Source organism: Dipodomys merriami, unplaced genomic scaffold, assembly GCF_024711535.1.
Source record: "Dipodomys merriami isolate MVZ:Mamm:240054 unplaced genomic scaffold, mDipMer1.0.p SCAF_31, whole genome shotgun sequence".
Taxonomy (NCBI): Eukaryota; Metazoa; Chordata; class Mammalia; order Rodentia; family Heteromyidae; genus Dipodomys; species Dipodomys merriami.
Window position 1 is genome coordinate 12,867,510 of NW_027204604.1, and position 17,310 is coordinate 12,884,819.

General features: G+C 53.8%; 1 protein-coding gene across 4 annotated transcripts in view; it reads left to right on the forward strand.

The window, feature by feature from the left end:
* Window positions 1–17,310, forward strand: part of Syt2 (synaptotagmin 2) — a 105,301-nt gene that overhangs the window by 72,206 nt on the left and 15,785 nt on the right. The window lies entirely within an intron of this gene.

The following is a 17,310-nucleotide window of genomic DNA, read 5'->3' on the forward strand; positions in this document are numbered from 1 at the left end:
GCACTAGCCTTGAGCTGAAGAGCTAAGGGACAGCACCCAGGCCCAGAGTTCAGGCCCCATGACCACCACCATCACCACCACCAAGACACTGTTGGAAAAATAACAAAAAGAAAAAAAGGCTAGGGGCATGGCGCAGGCAGTGGTTACAAGCTTGAGGCCCAGAGTTCAACCCAAATTCTACAAAAAAAATCGGGGGGGGAGGAAGAAAGAAAATGAGGATTCTGTCTTCCTCATCTCTCTTTCATGACGCCCTGGGGTTCAGCTGAGGTGGATGGAGGGTGGATGGCCAGCAGGCCTGGCGGATGCACAGGTTGGTCTTTTCCTGTCTCCGCCCTGGAGCTCAGTCAGGCTTCCTGGCCAAGACCTGGCACATTGGACTGTCTACAAATGGCACCAAACCCAGTGGGCTGTTCTCCCAGAGAGGCCACTTGGACTCTGGGTGGCTTTGGCCAAGTTTGTCTCTTCTTATTTCCTGTTCTTCCTCACTTGACCAGAAAGAGATGGTGGTTTTGTCCTAGAACACTCCTAGCTGGAGCAAGAATGTTTGTGACATGGTCTTCAGTTGACTGAGGAGAGAATGGGAAGGGGGAGAAGGGGTTCCTTCAAGCCAGATACCACAGCTGGTTGGTGCCTTCTGCCCAGGGATGTCAAAATGGGAGCCCCCTTTCCTTCCACTCATAGCACAGGGGGCTGCCTAGAAGCAGGGCTGGGCTCCATGCTTCTCCCAAACCTGTCCTGCCAGCAGGTCCAGGACCCCGCAGCTAGGACCCGTCCTTTCCTTGGACCTGTCCCTTTCCTGGAAACAGGACCTGCTGACAGTATTAGGTTGACAATCTTGCACCTTTCATATTGTCCCCAACACTGTCAGAAACTACAGAGGTGACCAGGCATAGATGGACAACTCGTCCAATGGGAGATGACCACTGCCCACACCCCTGCCACCCGGTCACCTGAGTGAACGGCTGGTTTAGAGGAGTGAGGTCTTGGGAGGGCGGCCTTGGAGCTCTTCTGAGGCCCCTTCCCAAATGGCGCCTCCCCCAGAGACCAGGCTGCTCGGCCAAGTCATCGCTGAAGTGAACCACAAGCTTGTGGCCTGGCGTCTGCTATATTCCATCCTTCCCTTTTCCCCAGACTTCCCTAGAGAAGATTCCAGCATGGATGCATGCCTCCTGTGACCTTAGTCTTGGCCTCAAATCCCCCTGTATATTTTAGACTCGATAACAGGTAGAACTTCCTCACTGGCCTCATTGCAACAGGGAATGGAGACTTTTCCCAAAATAGTTGAGGGCAAACCTGTCTTCCATGATCTTAGAGCTCTGGGCTTGCAAGTTAAAAAAAAAAGTCCAAAATCCAGTCCTAGCCACATAAGTTGCTAGATCTCTCTGGGCCTCACTTCTAAATGGAGATTGGCACTGCTTATTATCTTATTTATAGACATTTATAAATGTCTACTTACTTTTAAAAACTTTATTGAGATATAGCTCACATACCATGTAAGTTGCCCACTTAAAATGTGATTCAATGGGGCTGGGAACGTGGCTCAGTGGTAGAGCGCTTGCCTTGCATGCCTGAGGCCCTGGGTTCGATTCCTCAGCACCACATAAGAAAAAAGAAGCTGGAAGTGGCGCTGTGGCTCAAGTGGTAGAGCGCTAGCCTTGAGCTGGAGAGCTGAGGGACAGCGCCCAGGCCCAGAGTTTAGGCCCCACAACCGGACCCCCCCAAAAAATGTGATTCGATGTTTAACTGAGTCTATATTATGTCTTCAGTACCACAGTCTCTCTCTCTCTCTCTCTCTCTCTCTCTCTCTCTCTCTCTCTCTCTCTCTCTCTCTCTCTCTCTCTCCAAGATCCAGACTCGAATTTAGTATCTGATGCTTTTACTCACTGGCTAGGTGCTCTACCACTTGAGCCAGGCCTCCAATTCCACACCATCACAGTCTAATTTCAGCACTTAAAAAAAAACCACACTCTGCAGTCTCTATTCTCCCAGTTCGCACCAACGAACACCCCACTTTCTGTTCTCAGTTTTGCCTCTGCTGCCATGGGTGCGATGGTCACGCGGGACTGTTGCTTCTGGTGCTCATCCACCCTGCCACATGCATCAGCACCTCCTTTCTGTTTCTGGCTAGAGAACGTGGTTATGGGCTGCACTGCATCTTATTTCTCAGCTGGCCGACAAGTGGGTTGATGCTTTGCTGCTGTGAGAAATGCTGTCATACTCATCTGTAGAAGGGTTTTTGTAAGGACATGCATCTTCATTTCCCCTGGATATAAACCTGGGATTGGACTTCCTATGACAAGTGCGCTGTTTATTTTTAAATGGCGTATCTGTATTACTTGGCTCAGTTCTAAATATTTAACTTGAGTTTTCTCCTTTATTTGTCACAGTGCATTACAAGGTAGAAAGGATCATTTCTGTTTTTTACAAAGTGAGGAAACTGAGGCACCATTGCAGAACACTGGATCACGTGTCTGTAGACACTCAGCTGTCCCAGCGGGGATTTGGATGCTGGCGCCGTGCTCTCAGCTCTGCCATTTTTGCCCCTTCCATGAGTTCGTAGCAAGACTCACTTATTCTATCCAGCTTCCTGCCTGACCCGTACTAGCTGCTTAGTAAACGTGGGCTGAATCCCAGAACAGATGGCTGAGGACCTGCTCTGGGTTTTGGGATTTGTTGTGTCTGTGTGAGCCTCTGTTTGCTTTACTCGGGGTATAAACATGCAGGGGTGGAGGGTTCAAATCTCATGGAAGGACTTCTGACTCCCAGCTCTGGCCGTGACTCACTGCCCTGTGACTTAACTTGACAGAAAGTCACTTCCTTTCCCAAGCTTTGGTTTCCTCCATGTTCTGTAAGGGCTGGAAGACTCGACCCTCCTCAGTTTCCTTCCAGCTCTGTCCAGGCTCCGTGCTTCCCCAGCATCTGAGCTCCCTAACTGCTTTCTCCATGTCCCCCCACCCCAGGGCCCTCCCTTTGGGGTCTCTGCAGCCCTCCTTCCTGTCGCCTTGTCATTCGAGGGGAAGCGTGAGTACCAGTGGACATCTGGCACCGGCTAGTGGTGGACTAGACCCTGGCTGTGTCAGAGCGATTCTCCGGTTCACTTTCCCACCTTTTCCAGTGAGTGTGAGGTGCATTCTCCAAAGCGGGGCAAGACAGCCACAACCATTCTGATCCAGTGACCTGGACATCCCCATCCTGTATACTTCTTCCCTGCCCAGAACCTTTCAGTCAACCCTCCTGTGTTCCAGGTACTGCAGTGAATGTGTGACACAGGATGGTGGCTTTCGCCCTCTGTGCTGGAGTGTGTCATGTCTCTGTTACAAGCCTAGGACAGGGCCGTGTCCCTGTGGGAAGGAGGCAGCGGGAGGTCTGAGCAAAGGCCACCTGGTCCCCCAGCCTGCGTCACTAGACTGATAGAAAAGAAGATGTGAGAGCTCACACCTGTGATCCTGGCTACTCAGGAGGCTGAGATCTGATGACAGTTCAAAGCCAGCCTGGGCAGGTCCTGTGAGACTCTTTATTTCCAGTTAACTATCAGAAAATCAAAAGTGGTGCTGTGGCTCACAGTGGTTGAACGCTAGCCTTGAGCAGAAAGGCTCAGGGACAGTGCCCAGGCCTTGAGTTCAAGCCCCAGGACTGTAAAAAAAAAAAAAAATGTGAGTGCTTCCAGGTAGACAGACCTGAACTCCTCCAGGGTGTACCTGGATCTGTGCATTGCGTCTCTACTTCCGGTTACACCTGTGAGCGCCCTTCTCCGGGCTGCAGCCCTTCCATTGGCAGAATGGGCTGAGGCAGCGCCGGTGCCAGGGTACGCATGGATGGAGGCGCTGGCTGAGAGCCTTCCTCGGCTGGGTTTGGATCCCGGCTCTGGGTTGCTGATCTTGACAGCTGAGGGCTCAGTTGCAGTCCCCAGTGCCCCCTCCCCCGCCGGCAAGTCTCACTATTTTTAAGCTCCGTGGGTTTAATGAGCTGCCTGCCATGACACATCTTCAAGTCACCTTTCTCTAGCAACCTCAGGGAGCTCGCTAGGCGCCTTCCTACCTGACAGCCCCCCACAGAGCTCCTAGGCCAGGGTCTGCCTGTTACCCAGCTGGACCCAGACGTGGCTGGCTGAAACCTGCCTTGTAGTGAATCAAGGACTCACCTGGCGGTGATGGTCTTGCATGTTTCAGTTCTCGGAAGGGACTCCTTCTTGTGTCTCCCCCTCCTTACCCTACTTCAACCCATTGTCCAAGAGTAACTGGCAGCCCCCTGCCCCCAGGACAAACTGGGACCTGCTAGGCCTGGATGAACAAGGCCAATGTGTGTGGGGCCAGGGCCTGGGGGTGGGGGTTGAGTTGAGATGGCAGCGTCAGAGACTTAGAGACTCTGTGGGCTGGAAAGGTAACTTTGAAGTTTGTCGGGGCCAAAGCTGTGTCCCCTAGCTAAGCACCACACACGACATCCTCTCAATGGTGGCCTTATCTCAGCTTGAAAACCCCCAGAAGCCACCAAGCCATCACTGCATGGTGCCAACTAACTCTGTTCTCCCACACCAGGAAGACAGGACACTCCCCCGGGGGCTCATCTGTCTCTGCGCGCCACAGCTGCTGGAGGGGCAGCGGAACACAGCGTCCTTTGCTGGGTAGCCATGACTCTGCGTCTCAGAGCGGCAGAGATGCCTCAGAGCCGTGGAGGTCGGGAGCGCGCCTTTGCTCCGAGCGGGCCTGGCTTGGGGAAGATGGAAGCGCTGAGACACTGCTAGGCAGAATTGAGGGCAGAGCTTTGAGGAACTTCCTGCTTCATATGGGGAAATGATTTGGGCCTTTGACTGATTCCATATTAGAAACACTGGCTCCGTTACCAGCTCCAAGGATGACAGTATCAGCCAGGAGTCAGGCCTCAGGGTGGCCTCTTAAGGCTTCAGTGAGCCCTGGCTGCTCAGGCTGGAGGATCTGGATAGCAGGGAAGGCTAGATTAGGAGCCAGGCTCTTCCCCATGAGTGCTGTATCCTTGAACAACGTATCTCCTTCCTTGGTGTCTCCAAGAGTGTCTGATGAAAGCCAAGCATGGTGTCTCACGCCTGTAATCCTAGCTACTCAGGAGGCGGATATCAGAGGATCACAGTTTGAAGCCAGCTTGGGCAGAAAAGTCTGTGAGACTTTTATGTCCAAGTAACCAGTAACAATCCAGAAGTGAAAGTGTGGCTCAATTAGAACTCCAGCCTTCAGCAAAAGAACCAAGTGAGTGTGAGGCCCTGAGTTCAAGCCCTGGTACTGGCATATGTTAGGTTTTTAAAAAGAGGTAGCCGAGTAAGAACCACACCACACACGTGGTATTCAGGTAAGGGGTAGGTTTATTCATCGTTCCGGCTGACACCAGGCCATCTTGGTCCTCCACGCGGTGGGGCAAGGCCTGGGAAAGAGAAAGCTGGGAAAGAGAGAAAAGAGCTAGAAAAGAGAGTGTCTAGGAAAGGTGGGAAAGAGAGAGCTAGGAAAGAGAAGGGAGCTGGGAAAGAGAAGAGGAGGAAACTGCTGAGAAAGAGCTAGAAAAGAGCAGAGAGAGGGCGTCTGGGCCTGGGCTAGGCCTTGTCTAGGGTATGGGCGGAGAAAGGTGTGGCCACATCAAATTCAGATGTGACCTCAGCGGATGCAGATGTGACCTCTTCCAGGTGTGCCAGTTGCCTAGGTAATGCAGGTACTGGGTGGAGACTTTGCTGGGAGGAGGGTGGAGTCTGCTCGCCATCCAGGAGTGGACCTTACAGCGTACACACATGCATGTCTTCAGAAGTGAGGCCGGACTGGCTGCACAGCGCCCTGCAGTGGGAGGATGCAGTTGGCATTGTAGGGCAGGGCCCTCGGGAGCCATGTGAAGGGGACAGGCCTCTGCCACTTCCTGTTCCCTGTGCTGTACCTCAGCAGGGAGACGGAGCCCTGACTCCCGTTGCTCTCAGCCAGGGCAGGGCCATTCTTGATTGACAGCTGAGGAATAGTGGGGCAGACCCACGCTTCAACTCCCTCAGTGGATTCCTGGGGGTCTGGGCCCAGGGGCTCTCTTGCTCTCCCTAGACCCAGCACTGGGGAGCAACTCCCAGAAGTGGGGTCCCTGGAGCCAGAGATGGCCTTCTGCACTCTCATCTTCCAGGGTGCCACCTGCACCTTCCAGGTGGCGGCCTTGAGTGGCAGCGTATTGATGGGTAGTAGACTCTCAGAGCCTTCCTGCTACATCTTCCGCTGGCTTCGATCTGCCGAGCCCAGGTCATCGCCTCTAAAACCACGGTGTAGTGCTGTTCCTTCAAGGAAGCTCAGAGGAGGGCTCAGGATTATGTGTGCTTGTGCCCATCGCCCCCAGCAGGGCACTGGCATAGTCCCAGGGAGGTGCCCGGGGCATGGTGCATGCGTCTCTGGGACCCCCAACATCCAGTAAGCTAAGGTGTGTGGATGCGGGGCTGGAGCCCTGACTGTGATCAGCCCGCAGCTCTCTCCGCACTGCACATCCTCCCTCCCGCCGGCGGCTCTTCCAGCCCCCAGGTCCCCGAAGGAGGAAGTTGGCTTCTTTGGGGGACCTGATTGAGCCCCGGGGGACTTACATGACTCACTTCAGTTTCCAGAGACCATGGGCTTTCAGAGGTGTTGGCGATAATGGCAGTCCTTCTACTCCAGTATCTGGAGGGAAGGGAAGGCAAGTCCTATCTGTCCCCACTGAGAGCCATGTGGGCTCCCCACACATCTCCGGCCTGCTCGCAGCTCCCCAGCTGAGCCCACGGACGGGAAGCTCTGCATGTGGAAAGGGGAGGTTGCCACAGTGTGAATGAAAGGCCTCCCTCACATTCTACCCAGCCTCGGTCTCCTCCTGTTTATTTTTGTTTTTGTGCCAGTCTGGGGCTTGAACTCAGGGCCTGGATATTGTCCCGGGAGCTTTTCTTTTTTTACACTTGAGCCACAGCTCCACTTCCACATTTTTTTTTGTAGTTTATTGAAGAGTCTCGGCTGCCCAGGCTGGCTTTGAACCGTAACCCTCAGATTTCAACCTCCTGAGCAGCTAGGGTTACAGGTGTGAGCCACCGACACCTGGCTAGTGTTTCTCTCTCTCTTCCTCTCTCTCTCTCTCTCTCTCTCTCTCTCTCTCTCTCTCTCTCTCTCTTTTAAATTTCTTGCTTTTATTAGAAAAGTGATGTGCAGAGGGGTTACAGTTACATAAGTCAGGTACTGAGTATATTTCTTTTTGGACAATGTTACCCCTTCCCTCACTCTCTCCGTTTTCCTCCCCTCCCCCACTCACTAGTTGTATAGTTCACTTTCAGCACTGTCTTGCCTCCTCGTTTATGGTATGGGAATGGTAGCGGCTAGCTCTCATGGTGGAGGCAGTGGGGTCCCCTCTCCCTCTCAGTACATTCCCTCCTAGGGACACGAACCTCCTCATCCCAGAGGGGCTGAGAAACGGGCACTGATGGCTGAGAAGGAAAGAGGTCTTGGCTGGCTATTGCCAGGAAGTCAGGGTTCAAGTTCACAGCGGGGCCTTGGTTGTCTTCTCTGTCAAGTGACAGGAATCACATCAGCTGTCACACAGGCCAGAGTGTGTCATCTCCCTGGCGACATATGCAAAGATAGGGCTGGATTTTGTTCATCTTGTTGCATTAGTGCTTAGTGGAGGGCCTGGCATAGAATCCGAAGTAAATGTAAGGATCAGGAGCTGGGCACGGTGAGGTACACCTGTAATCCCAGTACTTAGGAGGCTGAAGTAGGAGGATCACCAACTCCAGGCCAGCCTGGGCTACACAGTGGGAACCTGTCTTAAAAAAAACCAGATAAAAGAATAGATGTGAAACGTGACAAGAGTTGTTCATTTTCAAGGTCAGAAAGGACAGACATCAGTGAAGACCGCCGTCTTCACGGCGTGCCTCCGAGGCTCTGCCTGCCAGAGGCTGCTCACCTCTGCCGTTCTGGAGGTCTTGGAGCAGGCTGTCCCGCCCACCATTGACAGGCCACGCAGGCCTGGTGAGACCCTCCCATGCGGCCTTCTCAGTCACCTGCGGCCTGGCTCCTCAGGGCACTGGCAGGAAATGAGGAGGTAAACAAGACATGGGTTTATACAAGTAGCTTGGACACCAGTCAGGAGGGACCCAGCCTCCGGAGAGGAGCATGCAGAACAGGGAGGAAAGTTTGGGGCTCCAGCTCCCCAATCACACACCCTGCACAGCAGCCTTCCTGGGCCTCTGGACAGGGCCTGGGCTAGGGGTCAGAGTCCCCAGCCGGACGGGCACCTGGGCACCCAGGTGTGATCTTGTGCAGGTGGTCAGCACGGACTTAACCTCGCCTCCTCTGGGGAGAGCCAAGCAAAGGAAGTGAGCATTTGCAAGGTCTACTTTGTGCCAGCATGGAGGCTTGCTTGAGCCCTATCACATCTCTCAAGACAGGCCAGACCCCTGTCTGTGGCAGAGGAAATGACACCTGGAGATGCCAGCTCTGCCCACCGCTTGAGGGACTAGTAAGGGATCAGTGGTGCTGTGGCGAAAGCTCTAGGCCCTGGGGTCTCTTCTCGTCTCAGGCCACCGTACTGTAGTCTGTCCCCCTCATTATCCAAGCCCAGGGCCTTGAGCAGTGACTGTGGCTTCCTGTATAAGCCGTATGACTGGAGATGCCGTCCCTCCTGCTCTCACCATTGCTATATAACACACCTCTGCACCGCACACCGGCACCTTTGTTTGCACACATCTGTAGCTCTGCACGCACGTTCACAGCCACACGTGCTCCTACGTGTGTCCCACACGCACAGCCTTGTGGTCTCCGTTGTGTCCTCATGGGCGGTTATAGCTCATCTGCGTTGGGCCACAGAGATGGAGAGCAGCTCTGCCCTCAGGCAGGGCACGCAGACTGAGCGCCGTGGTGTCCACGTTCTGCTCCATTACTTGGCTAATGGAGCCTCCACCCGCCAGCCCCCCCACCAGCCTCCTCCTTCCTCCTTTCCAGGGCATGAGTGTTGACTCGGACCTAGTGTCAGTCAGCCAGGGAGTGCTCAGCTGTGTGCCAGGTGGGCACTGGCATGGTGCTAGTGAATTGGCTGCAGGTGGCAGTTGCTCTGTTCAGACAGCAGAGGGCGCTCCTAGGCCTCAGCAGCCAGGCCCCAAGGGAGGACAGGGCGGGAGTCTCAAGAGTCTCTCCCGGTGAGCCAGGGTGCCTGGCACCTAGCCACAGCCCAACTCCCTGCCCCATGGCTCTCTCTCCATAGAGGAGTACACTCCCCCACCCCAATACCCAAGCCCCACCACACAACTCTTCCTTCCTTCACACCCTTGCACCCCGCCAAGCACCACCCACACAAGCCCACACGTACACCTACATACACCCCACATGCATCCTATGTACCCCCCATTCACCATACACCCGCATTTGCTCTCCCTTGGCTCTGCCCGTCTGCGGAGGGCGGTACTTAGCTGCGCTCATGCTTGTAGTTTAGTTAGTGAGAAGACACATCAGTGGCTGAAGGTTTTCAGCTGAAACGAAGACAGGCCTGTGGCCTGCAGGACCGGCTATGTGGCCATGCCACGGGTGCAGGAAGCCTTCCGTGGATGGTGGGAGGTTCTGTGCGTTTCTCAGGGCAGAGCTGCGCCGGCTGTGCCCATCTCGGTGATCCTGCATGCTCTGGGCACAGCAGCCCTCCTGGGTCTGCTGGGCAGAGCGCCATGGGTTACTGTCGTCCCTCCTGAGGCTCAGTCAGTACTCCTGCTCTCCAGTGCTTCCCCACACCAGGCAGCCCCAGCCCGCTGTCCAAGCCTCCATGTATCCTGGCTCAGTTGCACATTTGAGGATGCCACCCACCTCTGTTCCCAGCAGCTGATGCCCACCAGTTAGCTCTCTGCCCCAGGAGATGCACGGGAGATGCTATGGGGTGCTGCGAAGTGGGGGCCACTAGAGGTTCTGTGGAACCCAGAGGCAGCCGGACTGTCAGCAGCTGCAGCCCGCAGGCTGCCCGGGCTCCGTGGCTGGGTGGGCTTCTCAGCTTCTCCCCTTGACCAGGATGTCTCTGGCCCATCCCCACAGTGGGAGCTTCTGCCTGGCCAGTGGCCCTGGCCGCGAGGGCAGAGGAGAGGGCACCGATGGGCCTAGCCTGGGCTTTCCATCTTCACAGCTAGCTGCAGTGCGTGTGGAACCCGCAGGGCGTGGCCAGCTGGGCAGGGCGGCAGCAGTGCTGAGAAGCCAGGGAGCCGAACGCGGGTGCAGTGCTACTCATGTCTCTTGAAGGAGGGCTCATCTGTCCCTTCAAGGCCTCTGTTTCTGTGGTCTTGGGGCTTGAACTTAGGACCTTCCACTTGCTAGACAGATGCTCTTCCACTTAAACCATGCCTCTAGCTCCCTTTTCCCTTGGTTATTGTTGAGATAGTGCCTTGTTTTATGCTGAGCAGGCCCAGGCTGCATCCTCCTATCGTGGTTCCTGTGTTGCTGGGGTTGACAGGTGTGTGCTAGTTACTGTGTCCAACAGTTGTTTGCGAGGGAGTCTTGTGAACTGGGACATAAAGCCCTAGCTTGCCTTGAACATTGATCCTCCAATCTCTGCCTCCCAAATAGCCAGGATGACAGGCCTGAGCCACCTACCGGGCCAGTTAAGGCCTGGCCTCTAGGTTGGGTAAGGGCTTCAGCACTTGTAGACTGAGTGTGACATGTCTGGAGTCCGGACTGAGAGCAAAGCAGGGCAGGGGGAGGTGCTGCAGTTTGCAGGGCCTGCGTCATAGTTTCCTCTCTGGTCACCACAGCCTTCCTGAAGCCCGAAGGAGGGCAGAGCAGGGCTGGTTAACCCTCACTTGCAGATGTGTGAGCTGAGGAGGCCAGCGAGGTGACGAGGCCGTCCTGAGGTTATACCCGTTGCTTGAGAGCTGCAGGAGGCCTACCCTCAGCCATCAGAGCCTGAGCTTCCGCGTTGTGGCCTCTGCCTCCGGTCTCTTCCCTGTGACCTGGGATTTACTGCTCTCAGCCTGCACGCGAAAGGTAGAAATTAAGTGTTGCCACAGCAGGTTGAAGTTAGACCTCAGGAAGGGCTTTCCAGTTCTTATGGCCAGCATCCCCAATCCTAGTCCAAAAGGGACTCCGCTTGTCTCTGTGAGCAGCAGCCTGGCTGCCAGGTAGAGTGTGTGTGAAGCCAGCAAGGCGGGCTGTGCCAGGCCTCTGCACACAAGGAACATAAAGAAATGGGTAATTTATTTTCGAAATGAGCTAGAAAATTAACTCATTAAAACTTTATCCTCTGCCTCCTAGGACCAAATGTTGGACTAGAGCTTTGGTGCAAAAAATAAAGTCATAAATTTATCCTTAAGTATTGATCGGGTTTTAGCCCGCTGGCTTCCGTGACGGGCATCTTGCTGGCTAACCTATTTCCATCTCATTACATCGCCTTCTGCAAACACAATGCCGGAAAAGATTAAACAAGCTGTAGCTAGTCAGCTCTCCATTATCTGTCTTAATCGAGGCCAGGCCTGAATGGGGTAATCCACAGAACTGCAGTCCCCAAGTCATAGTTAATTGGTTTGGGGTGGCAGTTGGCCATGGAGTGCATGTATACATGTGTGTGCGCACTCGCATGCACGCGCGCGCGCACACATGCTTCTGGAGAGGATGGAGCCTGAGCTAACTCTGCTGTGGAATCCCATTCTGATGACAGTCCCATTAGAAAGGACACAGGGATCCCCTAGCATGCTGGGGGGGACAGCCAGGGCTCTGAGGGGGACATCTCCTCCCTTGCTTTCTCTCTGTAAGGCCGAGACCCAGCTCCCCGGTCCTGAAGTGCTGGGCGGGGAGAAGGGACGGGCAGATGCATCTGTGGGATTCAAGATGGCAAGGCTATGTACGGAGAGGCACACAGCTCAGTCCGAATTTGCCACCCGCTCATCCCCACACTCGCCAGCCCCTGTCTTCCAGGGAGATGCATTTGATAGACGGCCCAGGCCTTTCTCCCCATCACCGCGCAGGCGTGGTGCTAACTCCTCGCATACTGATTGGGACTGCAGGCTCCACTGCTGGCTCACCCTGATCTGCACACACACACAGCGCCGCTCAGGCCTCCCGGAGCTGAGGCTTCTACACTGGCCCAGTGAGGACCCTCCAAGCACCACACCCATGCCCACCTGCTGGGAGTGCATGTATGCGCACCTGTGTCTGAGCTAAGAGCCCGGTTGCTTCAGCCCCTCTCTGCTTCTTTCCTAACTGCCCCTCCCTCCCACTCTATGTTCAACTAAGTCCCCGATTAGTCTAAACCCAGGATTGCAGGGAGCACTGTGAACCCCTGGGTGTGTGCAACCTCCAGAGAAGTGTCCCTCCCTCCCTCCCTCCCTCCCTCCCTGCCTTCCTCTCTCCCTCTCTCCCTCCCTGCCTCCCTCCCTCCCTCTCTCCCTCTCTCCCTGCCTCCCTCCCTCCCTGCCTCCCTCCTTCCTTCCTTCCTTCCTTCCGCTGATTCTGGTGCTTGTACTTAGGACCTGGGCACTCCCCCTTAGCTTTGCAATCAAGGTGGGCACTCTACCACTTGAGCCATGGCTCCACTGCTGGCTTTTTTTGTTGGTTAATTGAAGATAAAGGTCTCATGGACTTTTCTACACTGGCTGGCCTTGAACCTCTGTCCTCAGGTCTCAACTTTCTGAGTAGCTAGGATTGCAGGAGTGAGCCACCTCATCCCTGGCAGACAGAAAGGAGGAGGGAGACAGGAGACGGGACTCAGGCAGATGTAGATTCCAGTTTCTCTGCTGACCAGCAGTGTGACCCGGGGTGGGTCACTCGCCTGTCTGGGGGAAATTTGCCTGATCTCTGAGACCATGGTAATTATCGTCCCCTCTCACGATTGTTTCTCCGGCCACGCAGCCTGCAGTACCTCGTGCTCACTGCAGGCTCTGCGATTGCTCCGCCTGCTGCTGCAGCCTGGGGTAGCAAAAGAGCAGGTGGGGGGCCTCACGAAGGGTCAGGGAGCCTTGCAGGCTAATCAGCCTCCAGCAATTGCTCTTGAACTTCCACCTCTCCTACACGGCTTTCCAAGCCACTTACGGTCTCATTTTTCAAAGTGTAGCCCGCTGACAGCCTGCTTCAGACGGCGCTGGTTTGGATGTAGATGGCCGGCACGTTGCAGCTCAGAGGTCAGGCCTTGTGTGGGGGGGGAGGGGGGACAGGAACAGCAATGTCATTGCTCCTGGGAGGGTCTGGATGTGGGCCAGGCTTGGGCTGCCTCTCCTCACCCCTCCTCAGGGACTCCTGCTCCCTGGGCATGCCTGGACGGCTCTCCCTCTTCAGCCCTTCACCCTGGCCGCAGGTGCAGTCCCTGCCCCCAGGCCTGGATCCTCTGGGGCAGCCGCAGCCAAGGTGCGGCTAATGGTGCCATTTCATGCTTCCCTGCCCGGGTGATTCTGACCAGACAGCGGCTTGCTCCATCCTGGGAGTCCCGGGAGTCCGGTCTATTTATCATCCTCAACTTCTCCAAATGGCTGCCACCTCAGGATTGAGCTGTGGGGCCCAGGGAGACTTAAGAAGCTCCACACCCCAGGGATTTGCTCTTCCTCCCTGCAGTCAGGGCCACGGGGTCCCTGCATCTGAGCTGGGGCCGAGGTCCTGGGCTTGGAGGAGGGACGTGGGCCTAGAGGTGCAGAGACAGATCCTGCCTCCATGCTGCGGGGTTCGGGAGTGCCTGGGTCGCCTGGGGCCCCAGCCGCTGCCCCTCTCTGGGCCTCCTTTTCTCACAGAAGTGTTGAGAACATAAGCCAAGTCTTCAGCGTCTTTTCCCCCTGGGCGTCCATGTGGGTGAGCGCCCCCTCCCCTGCTGAGTTCTCTCCAGGGTCGCAGCTGTAGAAATGGCCGAGGATAGCATAAGTGCTCATGGGGGTGAGGTCTGAGCAGCGACACGGGCGTGGACACCACCCGTGCCTCATCCTAATGTGCTGAGCACCTACTATGCACTCGTCACTTCTGAGCTCAGATTGTGGTGAAGCTGGATGCTGGTGGCTCACTCCTGTTATCCTGGCTACTCAGCAAGTTGAGATCTGAGGATGGTGGTTCGAAGCTAGCCTGGGCAGGAAAGTCTGTGAGACTCCTTTTCTATGGACTTTCTCCATGCTGTGATTGAACCCAGGGTCTCTTTATTACAGAGCTATAGCCTTAACCCAACAATCTTAACAAAAGAATAAAGTTGCAAGATTCATGCTGCCTTAGCTCAGAACTTGCTATGTGGTAAATTGAAATGAAGGGATGGTATTGGCATAAGAATATGCAGGTAGAGCTGGGCTCTGGTGGCTCACACCTGTAATCCTAGCTACAGCTAAGATCTGAAAATTGCAGTTCAAAGCTATCCTGGGCAGGAAAACTCATGAGAGTCTTATCTGCAACTAACTAGCAAAAAGCTGGAAGTGGAGGTATGGCTCAAGTGGTAGAACCCTCACCTTGAGCAAAAAAGCCAAGTGAGAGCCAGCTTCAGTACTGGTACGTGCACACATGCACGCGCGCGCACACACACAGATAAACACATCAGTCCGTGCACTGGAGTTGTGAGTCCCCAGGTGAACCTTGTATTTCAATAGGAAGAAAATGATCTGTGTAAATGGTGCTATGCTAGATAGAAATCCACACAGTGTACTTGAACCTCTTCCTTACACCACACAGATAAAACCACTTCTAGGGGACTGGACTATAGATATTCCCTCAAGGGCTAAGACTATAAACCTCATAACTGACAACATTGGAGCAAATTGTGGTGACCTTGGGTGCTGTAATGGTTTCCTCCATACTGCACCAAAAGCATCAACAAAAACCAAAGCAATATGCCAAGTGAACACCATTAAATGAAAAACCTTGGTGTTTCAAAGGACACCATCAAAAAGTATTGGAAAGATAAGCCTGGAATTAAAGCATGTTCTTGCAAATCATGTGTCTGACACCTTCTGTGTCCTGTGGGGTTGGTGTGTGGCCGTCCGTGGGACGGTGTGTCCAGGGGATGGGAGTCTGTCCAGCTGTCACTCTGCCCCAGGTCTAACAAGGAACTGGTGTCTAGAATAGATAAAGAACTCTTACAACTCAATAATTTAAAAATTGATTAAAAACGTGTGGCAGAGGAATTGAATAGGTATGTCTCAAGTGGCTAAGAAGCACATAAAAGGGTGCTCGCCTTATTAGTCACCAGGGAAATGCAGATCAGAAGCAGCAAGAGATGCGGCTGGACAGCTTGCCGGGGCTGAGACATGAGCACCTGAAACTTCCTATCTTGCAGGTAGAAGCCCAAATTCACCCCTGTGCAGGTGGCCAAATCAAAAACGTGCCCTATTCGGTACATGGGGCTTGAACTCTGGGCCTGGGTGCTGTCGCCCGGCTCTTCAGCTCAAGGCTAGCATGCTACCACTTGAGCCACAGCGCCACTTCCAGTTTTCTGGTGGTTAATTGGAGATAAGAGTCTCATGGAATTTCCTGCTCAAGCTAGCTTTGAACTGTGTTCCTCAGATCTCAGCCTTCTGAGTAGCTAGGATTACGGACGTGAGCCATCAGTACCTGGTTTACAATGGAATATTATTATGGCAATAAAAACCAAGGGCAAGCCGACATATGCCATGACCAGGATAAACCTTTGAAGCACACTGAATAGAAGGAGGCCATTATGAAGACTGCCTTTATATGAAGTGTTTTATGAATGCCCGTAGATGAAATGTTTACAACAAGCAATTCTGCAGAGACAAGAAGAAGATTCTGACTGCCGAGCTGGGCGGAGGCGGGAATGGGGAGAGATTGCTAATGGGTTCAGAGTTTCCATTTAGGATGGTGAAAAGATCCTAAAATTAGATTGTGGTACTAGTTGCACAACTTGGAATGCACTAAAAGCCACTGAAATGTGTGCTTTAAATGAGTAAATGACACAGTTGATGAATTGCATCTCAATAAAGTGTGTTTTTAAGAAGAGGAGTTGCAGGGCGTATTCATTCTTTATTTTAAAACAAGCTAGCGATCGAGACTATTTTACATTGGCTCATCAGAAGAGTTTACTAAAGGCTCGGTGAGCGCACAGGTGCTCAGTGCATTGTACTTAAGGCTGGGCTGTCTCCATGGGGCTGAGGGGCCCTCAGGTTCTTACAGGAAGGACTGGACTTCAGAGTCTCTAGAACTCTCCTTCAGAGGCCCACTGAGTACACTGTAGATTTAGCTTAATCCTCATAAACCACGAGGAAAGGCTGGTGCTTTTCTTTGAAACTCTTGTGCAGTGTGTATTATGCTATGTCCCATTTCTGTGATGTTTTAATTAAAAAGTACACACTGTGTGTGTGTGTGTGTGTGTGTGTGTGTGTGTGTGTGAATTGTGGGGCTTGAACTTTGGGCTTGGGTGCTGTCCTTCAGCTCTTCAGCTCAAGGTGAGCGCTCTACCACTTGAGCCACAGTGCCACTTCTGGCTTTCTGGTGGTTTATTGGAGATAAGAGTCTTGTGGACTTTCCTGTCCAGGCTGACTTTGAACTGTGATCCTCAGATCTTAGCCTCCTTAGTAGCTAGGATTTACAGGCATGAGCCACAGGTGCTCGGCTCTATAAATTGTCATTAAGGATAACTTCGCCAGGCACTGGCGGCTCACACCTGTAATCCTTGGTGCTCAGGAGGCTAAGATCTAAGGATCACAGTTCAAAACCAGCCCAAACAGAAGTCTGTGAGACCCCTTGTCCCCAATTAACCACCAAAAATCTGGAGGCGGACTGTGGATCAGGTAGTAAAGTGCCAGCCTTGAGCAACAAAGCTATGGGAGAGCATTGAGACCCTGAGTTCAAGTCCCAGTACTGGCAAACACACACACACACACACACACACACACACTCACACACAAAACCACCACCACCACAAAACAAAACAAACAAACAAAAAACATGGCATGGTATGGTTTCAACACGTAAAACAGAAAAATCTTGACAAAAATTGTGCCGGACGCTGACCTTAGATCTCTGGACACCATTGTCTTCCAAAAATTGTCTACAATAATCGTAGATTCCTTTTACCACAGGTGAACGCCGGGCCGTTGGTGTAGTCCTTGCGTGGGGGTGGAGGTGGGGGAGAGGCTGTGGATCTGGGCACTGGCTCCGAAAGGAAGAGCTAATGTAACCCTGAGCCAGTGTCGTGGGGGACACAGAAGACAGAGAAGGAGCTGGGGAAGAGCCCTTGAGGGCAGCAGCAGGAGGAGGCCTGGGGTGACCAGAGTCGGGGGTCATGGGAACTGGCAGAGAATGTGGAGGGCGAGGCTAAACACGCAGGCCTCAGGGAAAGTCCTGCTCCCTCTGAGTTGTCGCGAGGTTACGTCTAAAGGGATGTAAAGATGACCAGCCCACAGGGCCTGCGGTCAGCCAAAGG